Below are 16,122 nucleotides of genomic sequence, written 5' to 3'. Positions count from 1 at the left end.
GTGATGACCAAATATACTATTTTATTTATCAGATCTTCAGATGGTTAAAATATATTAATTCAGCTAACGTACAGCACCATGACCTCAAACTTTTCAACCTACTGTTGAGCACCACCTGCTATCTCAAGGTCAGCCAGGTTATTTACTCTTAGGGTGATACATATTGAAAAAACTCATTTTACTGGGGCATATTTATATTTATTTCTACTCACATTTAAAATTATACCAAAAATACCTGAAAACATTTTTATGGCAAAAATAAAAAAAATTCAAGTAAGGAGTGCTTAGTCCCTTTCTTCTCCTCCATTCCATTGCTCCTTTCTCTGCAGAAGTAACTACTATAATAAACTGGTGTATTTTCTTCCAAAGTTTTTCTATGATCTTACATACACATGTACTTTTGTACTTATATATAAATAGGATAATGTACATTATGTATAAGTTAAAGGATCATGTATTTCATTGGCTACCTTCTTCTTTGATAAGCTTTATACAAAGAACACTCAGAAAACAGCAGAACGTTTAACCACAATGATTTTGATACCTAAACAAAGCATTCTGAATAATAGAGAAACCCTAAATAATTTATAGTCCTCAGAGTTCTCTTGAAAATGGGCAGCATTTATATGTATTTCTATTTTAGTAAGTGGTAGAACTAAATAAGGAGAGAGATCTACAGATGTCTTAGATATGATGAAGGGATTTGTATTTAGTATAATAAAAATGCATGTGAATTTAAGGAGACCTAGATAAATGAAATGACATCCCATGTTCATGGATTAGAAGTCATAATATTGTTAAGGTGGCAGTGCTTCCCAATTTTTGAGCTACAGATTTAATGCAATCCCTATCAAAGCACCAGGTGACTTTTTTTTGCAGAAATGGATAGGCTGATACTGAAATGCATATAGAAAACCAAGAGACCCAGAATAACCAAAACAATCATATGAAAGAACAAAGTTAGAGGGCTCACACTTCCTGATTTCCAAACTTATTACAAAGTTATATTAATCAAGACAGTGTGATATTGGCATAAGAGAAGATATGTAGATCACTGGAATAGAATTAAGAGCCAATAAATAAGCCCATATGTTTATGATTGATGGATTTTTGATAAGAGTGCTGAGATCATTCACTGAGAAAGAGTAGTCTTTTCACCACATGGTGCTAGAACAACTGGATTTTAGCCACATGCAAAACAGTGGGATTGGGTCTCTCCCTGCCTTACACTATGTAAAAAAAAAAAAAAAAAAAAACTCAAAATGGATCCAAGACCTAAATTTATGGGCTAAAACTAGAATACACTTAAAATACATAGGAATAAATTATTGCAATTTTGTGTTAGGCAAAGTATGTTTTAAATGAATTTCATTAAGATTAGAAACGTATACAAACTAAACCATTAAGAAAGTGAAAAGACAATCCACAAAATGAGAGAAAATGTTTATAAATCATATATCTAATAAGAGACATATCTAGAATATAAGAAAAACACAACTCAACAACTAAAAGGTATGCATCCACACACAAACTATCAATAGTACACAATACTTATAGTAACATAATAACCCAAATGTGGAAATGATTCACTCCATAATAATTCAACAGGAGATAATTCAATAATTATTAATAATTCAATAATTCTGGTTCTCTGTAAAACCCTGATAAATACAGTTATTATTGGAAATATAAGTAGTTGAATCAATAGTGAAGAAGAACTATTATGAGACAGGAGTTATTATTATTATCAAGGTAAAGCAATCATGTTCATGTGCGTGTGTATGTGTGCATGTGTGCTTTAAAGAGACTGGCGCTATATGACTCCTCTTAACTACTTTAAGATCAGAGCTTATTTTCTTAGAGATGAAATAAAGTATAGAGCTCACACAGTCAAAATCCATCAACATAAAAATAAAATAGGCCCAAAATCTTATGCTCAGAATCAAAGATCTGATTAATGGTTGAGCCAGACTGAAACCCAGGTCATCTGATTTGATTTGATTTTTTCTGCTTTAATTATACTCATATATTTGTAATAATTATACACTTTACTTAACAAGAAAAGGACCTGTGGAAAAGGGATTGACATATAGGACTTTTCCCATTTAAAAATAACTGTTTCGTATTGTAAAATAAGCACTTGCCAATTGCTGAAATTTTGGAAATCCAAAAAACACAAAGATTATCCACAGCCCCACTATCCATATATAAGTATTCTTTTCAGTTTATCTATTTAATATATCTATATTAAAAGTTGAGATGATATACATCTGTTTTGTTCATTCTTCTAATTTAATAATATATTTGAAATTTTTTCTTGTTTTGTAATTATAATTTTATTTATATTATAACAGAATAAATTTTACCTTATACCTCTGTTATTTTCAACACACACTCTCAGATTTTTTTTCCTGTGACTTACTTATTTTATAACTGGAAGTGTGTATCTCTCAATCGCCTTCACCTATTTTGCACTTTCAGTTTTGAAGGGATTTCTAATTCTAGACACATAGTGATTCAAATGGATAATCAGAATTGGAATCATTACCATATTTTCTCTGTACCTATGATGACAACTTCTTGGCCAGGCATATGGCAGTTATCTGACAAAATGCTTGTTAAATGAATAAATGGTCTTTGTCTTCACTGAATAAGAATTCATTACAATTGCGTGATTGCAGTTTTTAATTAGCTAATAGAATTAGTGATCTTAATATCTAAATAAAGAAGTATAATTGAAGTCAATTATCAACAGGATTTTCTTCATTTTAAACTAATTTAGATATAATGGTTAAGATCATAATGTTTGGGTACATTTTCCTTTACTAATCCTTCAATTTTGTCTCTGTCATGTGGCAGAACCAGTTTTTTGAAAGTTACTTTCTTAATGACTTCCAACTAATTCCTTCACAATGGCTATATTTAAATGATTGAAAAATGAAATGAACATGCTTAAGCATAGTCACTTGTTTTACTGCAGATGTTTTAAAAGTTCCAATCGTAGATAATTACTATAATTAATGGACTTTTTTGATGCAACAATGATTTTTTTTTTTAGATTTTTTTATGTATTATTTTATCTCTGGTTTTCTCTCTGTGGAGGCCTGGAATTTAACTGCATTGTAAGTTTTTGTCTAATGTTTTTTTTTGCTTTTAATCAAAATACAGAAAATGTCCAGATGGTTGGGCTAAAGAAAAGACTCTGTGAAAGTCTCATTTATGTTCTTAACTGGTGGATTTAACAAAAGTTCAACAGCAAGCTCTCTGGCTTGTGATATTATTATATTTTCTTTCTTGAAAATAAACTCACCAGAACCACTCTCAAGATGTTCCTACTTCAGGATACAAAATTCTATATATTCCATTTTCTAAGATCTGCTTCTTAGTATTTTATAAAAAAGAACATACAATAAATTATTAATATTTATTTGTTCTATATGATGAAATTATAGTTGATTTTTTTCTATTTATTTTTTGGTATTTTCAGTTCCTTTATTAAACAAGTATATGATCTTTAAAAGGATACTATAAAATATTTTTATTTGTACTCCTTTTCTTCTTTTTATTTTATTTATTTTTTATTTTATTTTTTCTTTTTATTTTTTTTTTTGCGGTTTGCGGGCCTCTCACTGCTGCGCCCCCCCCACCCCCCGTTGTGGAGCACAGGCTCTGGATGCACAGGCCCAGTGGCCATGGCTCACAGGCCCAGCCGCTCTGCAGCACGTGGGATCCTCCCGGACCGGGGCACGAACCCGCGTCCCCCGCATCGGCAGGCGGACTCTCAACCACTGCGCCTACAGGGAAGCCCTATTTTATTTTTTTATACAGCAGTTTCTTATTATCTACTTTATACATATTAGTGTATATTGTACTCATTTTCTTTATGCGCTTCTCAATTTAGTATCCAAATCTTTAAGAATGCTTAGAGAAAAAAATATCATTGATTGATTTTGGCAGGCCGGGTGTTGGATAAGAACCTTATTAATACCATCACATTATTTGTCACAATACCCCTATGTTATGGATGTTCTTGTGCTTTTACAAGCAGCAAGCCTGGGTTTTCTCTTCATATGCCTCTGATTCTACAGCCCAGGCTCTTTCAAATTTGACAAAATAACTTCCTAGGAGCTGTTAAAGCACTGTTTTTTATGACAGCCAAGGAGGGTATATCTGGAGGATCCCAAACAGAATTACTCTTATTTTTGGTGTTGTTACTCTGAAGGGTCTGATATTTTATCTTAGTTACAAGTTAACAAATTAGTCTGTCAGATGTTCATAGATGCTATTAAGAGACACAAAACTTCTGGGTTAGAGACAAAAGCCTTTCTTACTCATGGCACAAAAGGCAGCATAAGCATCAGCATATTGGTTCCATTTCTCCTTGCTCCACAGGAATGACAGAGATGGGCACAGATGCTTACATATGCTCTCAGAAGAGGAACCCTGAGCTTTGGGAACTAGAATATTTTGAAATGGTCAGCAATCAGGCCTTCCATTTGCTCCAGTGGGAAACCCTATCTCTGTCTCCCAAGGTTGTTAAATTTATAAACCTCATTGAAAAGATAGCCAGAACAAAGAACCGTTAGTGCCTGACTTGCAACATGCACAGAAAATAGAGAAACATGGAGAACTGTATCTTGACAATATCCATCCCTTGTTTCTACACTGTCTTGGCTTCTGATGAAGTTTTCCATGATTATGAATTCTGCTGACCACTGATTCATCTGGCCAGTAGAGGCTGAGGCCATATCTGTTCAACTTCTCTCATACAATCAATAGGATTATAATCAGCAGGATTAGGTTAATGTGCAAATGAATATCATCCATGGCCTAAGCACCCAGAATAAGCCAGCTAAATAGATCCCTTAAACCATCATGGTCTAATTTCAAAAGCCAGTGGCATTTTCTTTAAGTTTCTATATTGACATTGCCATTTGTTCAGCAATTAATCTAGGTACAACAGGATGTATTAGTGAATGTTCAGACTCTGACTTACCCTGGAGGGAGGAAATCTAGGGCAATTCTCTCATTCACAACCATCCTGTTCAGTGAACTGAATCAGTCCTGAATGCTCTCTAGAGCTGAGGTGGTATAATATTGATAGCTCACTTCAGTTAAAGTTAGGAAAACATTTTGGATCACCTTTTTCTAATTGAATAGATCTATTTGTAGAAATACATGACCACAGGGTCTACATAAAGAGTCAGTATGTTGTGCCTCTGGGTATCTCATCTGATTATTACATAACCTATTTTTGTTGTTTCTTTAAACACTTGATGGTTCTTATGACCACCTCTAAGGTGAAAGTTATTGTTTTGAGGGGAGGATTGCAAGTTAATGCCTGACTTCTACACAAGAAATATAGTTCAAGGGCCACATGTGGTAGCTCTGGCATGAAAGTGTTGTTTATATTTGTTGAGGCCCTTCTAACATAGCCTTTATCAATCTGGGCACAGGTTGACATTGCTCCCAATGTGTACTCTTGGCTGGCTGATAGTCCTTAGGGTTCATAGTTAGTGCAAACAACTAAGTTTTTGTTTGAAAGTACTACCTGAGTGCAGTCTGTCCAACCTGTCTTATTTGTTCATACTACAAGCCAAGTGGCAGTCCTCTGCCCCATGAAATAATCGAGTGAAGGCTATAGGAGTGGGATTAGAAGACATCTGGAGGTATTGAGAAGTGTTTTGCACAGAGGTATAAGAGCTGGAGCCATCCCTGATATTTCTCATTGATTTCTCAGGAAACTTAAGGGAAATTACAATCAAATAATAGTCAGAGCATTCTGGCAGAGGATGGCAGAATATGTTGGAAACCCCAAGACTACTCTCAGGCAAAGTGATTCACTACAATGACTTATAGGACTCAAAAAATCTGTGATACTAAAAGTAATGGTTTATTACAGTGAAAGGATACCAGTCAAAATCAGCTAAGGGAAAGGACACATAGGTCAAGGTCCAGAAGAAACCAGGCAAAAGCTTTCAAATGTCCCACCCAGGGGAGTTTCATGAAGATGTACTTAACTATCCCAGCAAAATTGTCTGACAACATGTATGAAGGGCTGCCAACCAGGAAAGTTGACCAAGCCTGGATGTCCAGTTTTTAATGGGGGTCCTGAAAATCTAAGTAAGGGAGATTCAGCCAACTTTTGGCAGGACTCACAAACCTAGCATGTCATGGTAGCTGCTGCAATAAAAACAGATTATTTTACTTTGTTCCCAGTTTATAATGGTTGATATATTTCCATGTTTTGTAGGATGATGGATCCAGGCAACAATGGTAACCATTCTGGGTGGCATAGTCTCAATCAACAACATTATTATGATTAGTCTCATCAGAGAATGAACCCTTATCATGGGTAACTGTGCAAGTGCCCCAAACAGTTTGATCTGTCTTTAATCTACCAGCTGTAGTATTCTAATTTGAAAACAAAACAAAATGCAAGCAAGAGCCCATGAATCAATAAAATATTATAAGCTTCACTGAGGGAAGTATTGGCCAAGGTTATGAAAATGAACTTGAGTTCTGCCTACTGAGTGAAGTGGCCACATACCTTTTTGGTTTGGAATAGCTGGTACTGAGTTTGAATGACTGCAGTAGCTTAGTGGACACAATTTGTGTTCAGCTTAACCAAACCAGGCCCAAACATTTACAGAAACCTCTGTAAATCAAAGCTCTTACTGAGCTGGCAGTTCTGCTTCATACAGCAGAATGGCTGGAAAGTTTCCCACAAGGACCTAACTACTACTTTTTTATATAAGGTGAGGTACCACTGGGGGTCAGTTGTATTCTTGAATTTCCATTTGACAGAGAAGCTTTTGGGTCCTTCTCACCTTGTTATTCATTTAGTCTGAATTGGCCCACCCCAAATTGAGAATATCAGACCATATAAACACAAAATCTCCATAGGTTAGGCATTCTGTTTTGGACAGAACCCAGTAGGAAGCTAGTAGATACTTTTCAAAAGATGTGCAACTGGCAGTCATGTCAAAGAAGTGATAAAATAAAGGGTGTCTCTGGATCTGCCTCCCTTTGTCATAGGCTCTAATAAGTCAAATAATCAGTCAGAGAGACTTGTAGCTCAAAGGGTCTTTAGAGCTGTGATGTTCCAATGATATTGGTATTACTCTATATGCAGTCCTTTCAGATCAGGATAATGCCCTCTGAATTTTATGAAAATTCACAATAAAAACATGTAAACGAAAACCTATTATATACTCAGCAGTGGAAAACACAACAATAGTACATTAAGTTGGAACAAACAGTTCTATTGTAAAATCATATTGTCTTCCTTTCACCACTGTGAAGTTTGTCCAAACTTTGTCAGTTGAATTCACGAATTCTCACTCCACAGGATGGTTACTTGTTTGCTTGCATCAAGCAGAGCCATGTTTGAGTCATTCACCTCCCCGCAAATTCCCCAGTTTACTCAGATATATGTGTATGACTTTTGGCTTCTACTGGGGAAAGGATGATTTTGGCCCCACCCATAATCATCTTCTTGAATTAGTTAAGATTGGACTAGATGAACTAGAAAGGAATTAGGGGACACAAAGAAAGTGATTACTCCGCACCAGTGAGCAAGATTTTTTTTTTTTTTTATGTCCCCAGTCTTGCATTCTCTTTCATTTTTGAGTGGTTGGTTGTTTAAGGCTCAACTAAATGAACTTCTGATGCTTTCAAAACACCCCTAGCTTTATATTGGATAGGTGTTCATTGTTAACCACATTTATTTCAGCTTTGGAGTCCCCTTGTCTCAGCAGCTACAGCCACATTGGTTTCTGACTGAGCTCTGGTGTTTGCATCTCATTGTCACCTATCACTGTTTCTTCCACTAACATTGATGAGAGCTAACAAGGACCTCATACCATCTGGGTACCTTGTTCCAAACCTGTTCCTTTCTTCTTTTTGTGATATAGGTGGCTTTAAATTTTTGTATTCTCCTCTCTATCCTGTGACTTTGCTAACTTCTTTACTAATTCTGTTTTTTTAAAAATTATTACTAGGTGTTTCCGCCCTAAACAAATATGATATATGTGAATAAAGACAGTTTTGCTTCTCAATATAGATCAATTTGTGGAGGAGAGGGAGGGGTTATTTCACTGGTTAAAACTACCAATGCCTTGTTAAATAAAAGTGGTAAGTTTGGGTATTATTCCCTTGTTCCTGATTTTAAGGTGAAAATATTCAGTCTTTCACCATTTAGCAGAATTTTAACTGTGGGTTTTTCATGCATGTCTTTTATAAGGTTGACAAAGTCTCCTTCTAACTTATGCCAGTTTTTAATCATAACAAGGTATTGGATTTTGACAAATGCTTTTTCTGTTTATTGAGATAATCATGTGTTTTTCCTCCTTTACTCCAGGGACTGGTAAATACAGTTCATGTGCCAAGTCTAGGCTACTACCTGTAAATAAATATTTTTATAAATAAATATTTAGTGGAACAGAGCCATGACCATTTGTTTACTATCTTAAGCATAGTTGAGTAGTTCCAACAGCTATCACATGAACTGAAAAGTCTAAAATATTTACTATTTGGCCCATTACAGAAAAATATTAACAACTCTGATTTTTCTATTAAGATGGTATAGTACATTAATTGATTTGCAGATGTTAAATCAACCTTGCATCATTGAGACAAATCCCACTAAGTCATAGGGCACAATCCTTAAAAAAATTGTTAGAGTCTACTAGCTCATATAATGTTAAGGATTTTTGCTTCCATTTTCATGATGGATAATTTAGTGTCATTTTATCTTCTTGTGATTTATTTTGTCTGGCTTTGGTCTCAGGATAATACTGACCTCACAGAACAAGCTGAAAAGTTTTCCCTCCACTTCTAGAATTTTTGAAGTATAATTCTGTATTATTTATTCTTTTAATATTTGGAAAAATTCACCAGTGAAGCCATGTGAGATTAGGTCTTTCTTTACAGGAATAATTTAAAACGCTAATCCAATTTCTTTGTTGTTATAGGTCTATAGAGATTTTATACTTTATCTTAAGTCTGTTTGGTAGTATATGGCTTCCTAGAAATTAGCCTATTTCATTTAAGTTATCAATATTGCTGTCAAAAGTTGTTCATAATATCCCCTCATAAGATTTTCATATCTGTAGGGTTGGTAGTGATGTCTCCTGTTTCTTTTTTCATTTTGGTAATTTGTGTCTTCTCTCTTTTTGTTCTTCATCAATGTTTCTAGGTTGTGTCAGATTCATTTATCTCCTTGAAGAATAAACTTTTGTTTTCATAAACTTTATGTACTGAATGCTTTTTCTTTTTAATTAATTTCTGTTCTAATTACTATTTCCTTTCTTCAGTTTGCTTTGGGTTTAGTTGGCTTTTTCTAGTTATAAACCATATACAGGGTTACAATTATTTCTTCAATCAAGTTTAAATGTTTTAAAGATGTTAAGTGAAGGACTGAATAAACATATAAACATACCTCATTTTATTGCACTTTGCTTTTTTGTGCTTTGCAGATATTGTGTTTTTCACAAGTTGAAAGTTTGTGGCATCCTGCATCAAGTAAGTCTATTGGCACCATTTTTCCAACAGCATTTGCTCATTTCAAGTCTCTGTGTCATATTTTGGTAATTCTTGAAATATCTCAAACCTTCCATCAGCAAAAAAAAAAAAAAGATTACAACTCACAGAAGGCTCAGATGATAGACAGCATTTTTTTAGCAATAAAGTACTTTTAATCAAGTTATGCACATTGTTTTTTTTTCAGATATAATGATATTGCACACTTAATAGACTACAATATAGTGTAAACATAACTTTTAAATGCACTGGGAGGCCAAAAAATTTGTAACTTCCTTTATTACAATATTCTCTTTATTGCTGTGATCTGGAACTGAACCCTGTATATAGACCACCTTTTATATTAACCTACATATTAACCATTTCTGAGAATTTTCATTGTGATATATATTTCTTTCAGTCTGAAGAATTAATTTTAGTATTCTAAGGAGAGTTCATTAATAGCAAATTATCTCAGTCTTTGCTTATCTGAGGATATCCTTATTTTGCCTTTATTACTGAAAGATTGTTTTTCTGGAGATAGAATTATTTTTTCATGGTTGGTTTGTTTGATGGCTTTTAGATATTTGAATATCTCATTCTATTGCTTCCCTGTCTCTATTGATTCAGATGAGAAATTAATTATTAATTTTATTGATTCCCTCTCCCTGTATATGATGGTTTGGTTTTCTCTTGTTTTCACGATTTGATTTTTGTCTTTTGTTTTCAACAGTTTGATACAACTGTATCATGCATGTTATCACACCTGTAGGTATGCATCTCTGTATATTTATTCTACTTAGGCATTAGGGTTTATGCATTATCTTCAAAGGTATAGAGGAATGTTTTTCATCAATTTGAAATTTTTTCATCTGCTGTTCTCTCAATTATTTTTTGTCCTCTTTTTCTTCTTTTTTTTTTGAGATTTCTGTTACACATATATTGGTACATTTGATGCAATCTTACAGGTCTCTGAGGCTCTGCTCATTTTTCTTCATTTTTTTCTCTTTGTTTTTTGGATTGAATAATGTTTGTTTATTGATCTATCCTCAAACTCATTAATTCTTTCTTTTGCCACCTCTGTTATTGAGCCCTTCTAATGAATGTTTAAATTTCAATTGTATTTTTTTTTTTTTTTCGGTATGCGGGCCTCTCACTGTTGTGGCCTCTCCCGTTGCGGAGCACAGGCTTCGGATGCGCAGGCCCAGTGGCCATGGCTCACGGGCCCAGCCGCTCCGCGGCATATGGGATCCTCCCAGACCGGGGCACGAACCCCTATCCCCTGCATCGGCAGGCAGACTCTCAACCACTGCGCCACCAGGGAGGCCCTCAATTGTATTTTTTAACTGCCTAATTTCCTTTAAAAAATAATTTCTATGTCCTTGTTTGGACTCTGTGTTTGTTGGGTCATTGCTGTTATAATTTATTTTTAATTTATTTAAATATGGATTCCTTTAGCCCTTTGACTTTGTTTTAATAACAGTTCTTAAGTCTTTATCTGCTAAATCCAACATCTATTTACTGTTTCTTCCACTTACCTTCTTTGTATGTTTCTTAATGTCCTAAAATATAATATATTGTAGCAACTCTGAGTTCTATTTTTACACCTGTAGATTCATGCTGTTACTGTTTTTACTTTAAAATAACTGCTAGGGTTTTGTTTGCTAGTATGCTTTGTTTTGGGTTTAGAGGTTTAGTTACTTGCCTGCACTAAATCTTTGAAATCTATTTACCCCAAAATTTGTAGTCCCTAATGATGACATTTAGTTTATTTTTGTTTTAATTATTGCTTTATTTTTATCCAGGCTTCCTAGGAGTCACCTCTCTGTCTGTGTAGTTTAGTAGCTACTAATGATTTGAGAAAAATTGTGCTCAACCACCTTGAAGCAGTAAGGCTTTCAATACATCTTTTCATGGTTAAGGCTACATATTCAAACTTCAGATGTCTTTTTTGTTGTTGTTGTTGTTGTTGTTTTATACCAATCTGATGCCTCTTGTTCTTTCTGGTGGTCCCTTTCAAGTATCCTCTATGCATGTACACAGACTCAGGGTTGACCAGGAGTGTGTGGGAAGCTTGGGCTCTCTGTGGTCTCCACTGTGCCTGTGTGCAGCCTCAACCAAGCATGTGGCCTCAACTAGCCACAACCTCAGGCAAGTAGGACAATTATCCGTCTTTACTCACATACCACAAATATCACCTACTTCATCAATAGTACTATTAGTTATGGGATTGTTCATCACTCCCTTTTTGACAGCAATAACAAAGAGGCCTATCTTCTCAGGCTTACTCCGCCCTGGCAAAACTGCTACATTGATTGAACTATGGAGAGTATCCACAGGCAAGAACACTACATACTTCCTTACTACTCAAAATTCAGCAGTTTTTCAAGCATAAATACTTCTCATAAATAGCCTTTGATCAATTTACAGAGCTTAAAAACAGCTGTTTTTGTCAATTTTGTTCCACTTTATAGCTGTTTTTCTGGGAGAAAATTTGTCAGCTTCCTCACTTGACCATAGCCAGAAGTCCCACCTCTTTCCTCTTTTGGACTTTTCTAAAATAATCTAGTTTACATAAAAAAAATCATTTTAGTTTAGGCTGACAGTGATTAAACATTCTTTTTGGTTGGATAAGAAAGTTTTCTTTCTTCTTCTTTCTTGAATTTATCAGAGGAGCACCTTTTAGAATGTCACTATGAAGAAAACTTTATTTTCATTTTGTATCTATTAATATTGAAATGAAGTGCTCTAGGTTTACAGTTGCTTTTCTCCAACTCTATTGCCAAGAATATGGGAAAATCTATGACTCCAGAGAACATGCTTCCTATTAGATAGGATTTTTAGGACTTCTTTGTCTTATTTCTTATTTCTTCCTTGTCTCTGGATACCTGGTTAGACATAAACTAGATATTTAATGAAAATTAATGAGATCTTAACAAATAACCCTTGTCTTTTTAAATAATTTAATGCAAATTAATCTCCTTAAATGGTGGAGTGGGAAGGAGACATACTATTTTCTAGCATATTTCAAGAATGAAGATTTTAATATGACTTGCTAAATCTCATATACTGTTTGGAAGGGGACAGTAATAGAATAATGACTTCACTCAGAGGAAATAAAATAAAAAATAAGTAATAAAATATTATAAAGTATTTTATCAAATATAAAATATTCAGTATAAAGTTTAAACAAAATTTGGAATAATAATTAAGAAAGTACAATAAATTAAGAATCATCTCTATTGTCCTTGGTGATGCTTTGTTTTTCAGAATCACTTCAAAATTGGATTATCATTCTTAGAACAAAAAAATGCTCATGTCCATAGAAATTCTCATTATTGTAACATTAAAAGATCTGTAGTTAATCCAGGTATAGTGAGTTGGGGCAAATACTTGAATTTCTCTGAGTTTCATTTTACTTATGTATGAGGAATAAGAAATCTCTATCTTGTACAATTGGTATTTTTAAAAAATCAGATGGTTTGATACAGACTGAAAAACAAATGTAAAAAAAAAAAAGACTTTTTTCCCCATTCATGGAAAGATAAACAAGGGAGAAGCCATTGCCATGAGAGCCTTAAATTTATTAAAGGTATAGAAAGGAGCCCTCCATGATTGTCACCAAAGTAATTATATTCTGAAGTCAATGGGGGCTGAGTTTCCAGGAATAAGTGGTAAAGGTATTTTGTGGGTATTATAAAGTAAAAGTTGAGGGAATAAGGAGAAGGATAGGTAGAGTCAGGAAGGCATGTGGTGAAAGCTCTGACTTTAAAATGATAGGCAGCTGAACCTATTTTAGTCCTGATTCCAGAGGAGCTTTCTGCTTAGAATGTGAATGGAGATAGACACAGAGAGATTGCTACTCTACTGTATGGTGCTCATGATTAAGGCATCGGCTGTAATGACATGTCCAGATGCAAAGTGCTGAGATCTGACCTTACCTTAGCAAAACATTACTCCATATTCAGATCTCACCCTAAAAGTTTCTACATGAATTATAGACAGTTAATAACTCTTCTATCCATTCTAAGGATGCATGGGAACATATTATACCATAATCTCCCACAGCGCATTTTGCTGGCATTTTCAAAACTTTTGTCTCATGACTCTTGACTTTGAAGAAATGTATTTTTTTTCATCAATGACCATGTATTTTTAGTAGAAAGTTCACAAGAGAAAAAGTTGTATGGACTTTGAACACGACTTCTCAATAACAACCAATCAGAGTTATTAGACTATCAGAATGAAAAACAGTCATATCAGCATTCTGCCTCAATTTGGTTTCCTGTCCAGGCACCCAGGGTATTGTCCCTGAAATAAGAGGTTATAATTTTGTCTTTTTTTATTTTCACATGGCTATACAATTGGGTATCCCCATGATAGGACTTCCAATTTAAATATCTGCTCCATGATTTTTGTCAAGGAACACTGATTGAGTTCTTATGATATAAAAATCCTTCTATCCTGATATATACAATTTTCTGAAGCATGTTTCAAACAATGTTATTACAGTATATATGAACACTCCTATTGTGAATCAAAATTTTATATAATACAGTACTCAGGATTACTTCATTTTTGTGACAATCTTGTGAAGTCAGTGCACTAAGTAGAACTAGAAGACATGAACAATGACACAAAAAGAAACACATCCTAGCTGTAAAACAAAAATAATTCCTCTAAAAATAATGTGGATAGTGTGTTGTTCCTCTATAACCCTGATGGTTGGAAACTGACCAAACACTTGTAAACCAGCTATCTTGCATTTCTTTGGTATACCATGACTTAAGCAGAAAAATAAATACCAGTTAAAGATTTTCAGTATATATAAAAATGAACAGTATTATCATGGATTCTTCCTTAATTTCATTTCCTTTGGTGTATACAAGCATAGGTTTTTTATAGACCTTAAGGATTTTAAAATGCTTTGTATCCCACATCCTTGAGTGAGGGAAAAAAATAAAACTCTTATTCTCCAAAATAGGTATAATTTACTAGCACTGTATATTCAGGTTTCTTATGGTGGAATTATTTGGTATCTTTGTCATTATACTCTGTGTTCTGAATAGTTACTTACTAAGCAGAAACACACTAATTGAGATCCATTGTAAATGCATGTAAAGTACAAAGTATCTGAGAATGTGGCTGAATGAGATTATTTATAAAATGTAAGACGTTCTAGTGTAGAATAAAATGACACCAATTTGAAGTGAATATTTTTAGTAAGGAAATTATCCAAATATGTGTTTTATTTGTGCCATATGTTTCTAATAAAACCATTTTAGGAGAATTTGGAAAGAGCTTTAAATTGGAAGATGACTACATTTTCATTCTATGTAACTCAGTGTTAATCTGTCCCAATACTCTTCATGCTCTGCCTGAAGTATTTGACAGCTTCAGTTACTATAATTGTAACCAAGGAAACACGACAGGGAATAATTAATGATTGGAATTCATCTTCAAAATACGAAGAATGTTCTAAATAATAAATATTAGAATACTAACAATATTTTACACCTCTCTCTACCTTCAAGGAGGATATGATCAATATGCATATAATATTAAAGAGAATTAAATTGAATGAAATTGTCATATTATAAAACTTATACCAAAAAACTACCCTACAGGGCTTCCCTGGTGGCACAGTGGTTGAGAGTCCACCTGCTGATGCAGGGGACACGGGTTCATACCCCGGTCCAGGAAGATCCCACATGCCGTGCAGCGGCTGGGCCTGTGAGCCATGGCTGCTGAGCCTGCACGTCCAGAGCCTTTGCTCCACAATGGGAGAGGTCACAACAGTGAGAGGCCCGTGTACCACAAAAACAAAACAAAACAAAACAAAAAAACCACCCTACAATCCTACAAATATATACAAGCAAATATTCTCCTTCTTTCTATCTTTTTAATACCCAACTAGGTTAAATGTTTTATGAAGGCAGTTCCATGTAAATGGGATATTGGAGAAGAGTTAGATTTAGCAATCAGGCAGGGTTGGCTCCAGACTACACTAGCTTGGTAACCTTGGACATTTATTTATGTTTAATAAATAAACATTTATTATGTTTATATGTCTCAGGGTTTTTATTGGAAAAATTTAGTTGGCATTAATTATGTTAACAGATTAATGTGGTGGTTGAGAAAATTACATGGAAGAGTCCATGTAAAGTATGTATCTCAGTACCTACCTATCAAAGAATAAGCACAAATGTTAGTTTATCACACAAGTATAGTATATGCTAGGCATTCTTTTAGACTCTGATATAGCAATGGCAGACAAAATCACTTCCCTAGAGAAATACATAAGGCCCATGATAGAAAAAGACAAGAAACATACAAATAAATAAATAAACCAAAAAAAAAGACAATTTCTGGAACTGTTGGGTGCAGTGAAAAATATAAAGTGGTGATTTGGAGAAGAGAGGATGCTAACATATTTAGGATTGTGGATAGAAATCTCCCTGAGGAGCTAATATTTAATTTAAAACTTATTGATGAGAAGGAGTTAGCCATGTAAAAAGTTAGAGGAAATGAATTCCAAAGTAACATTACTGCATGTACAAAAACACTGAGATAGGCAACTATGGTTTAAAAATATTGAAA

Source organism: Mesoplodon densirostris, chromosome 2, assembly GCF_025265405.1.
Source record: "Mesoplodon densirostris isolate mMesDen1 chromosome 2, mMesDen1 primary haplotype, whole genome shotgun sequence".
NCBI lineage: Eukaryota > Metazoa > Chordata > Mammalia > Artiodactyla > Ziphiidae > Mesoplodon > Mesoplodon densirostris.
This window is presented reverse-complemented; position numbering follows the sequence as displayed.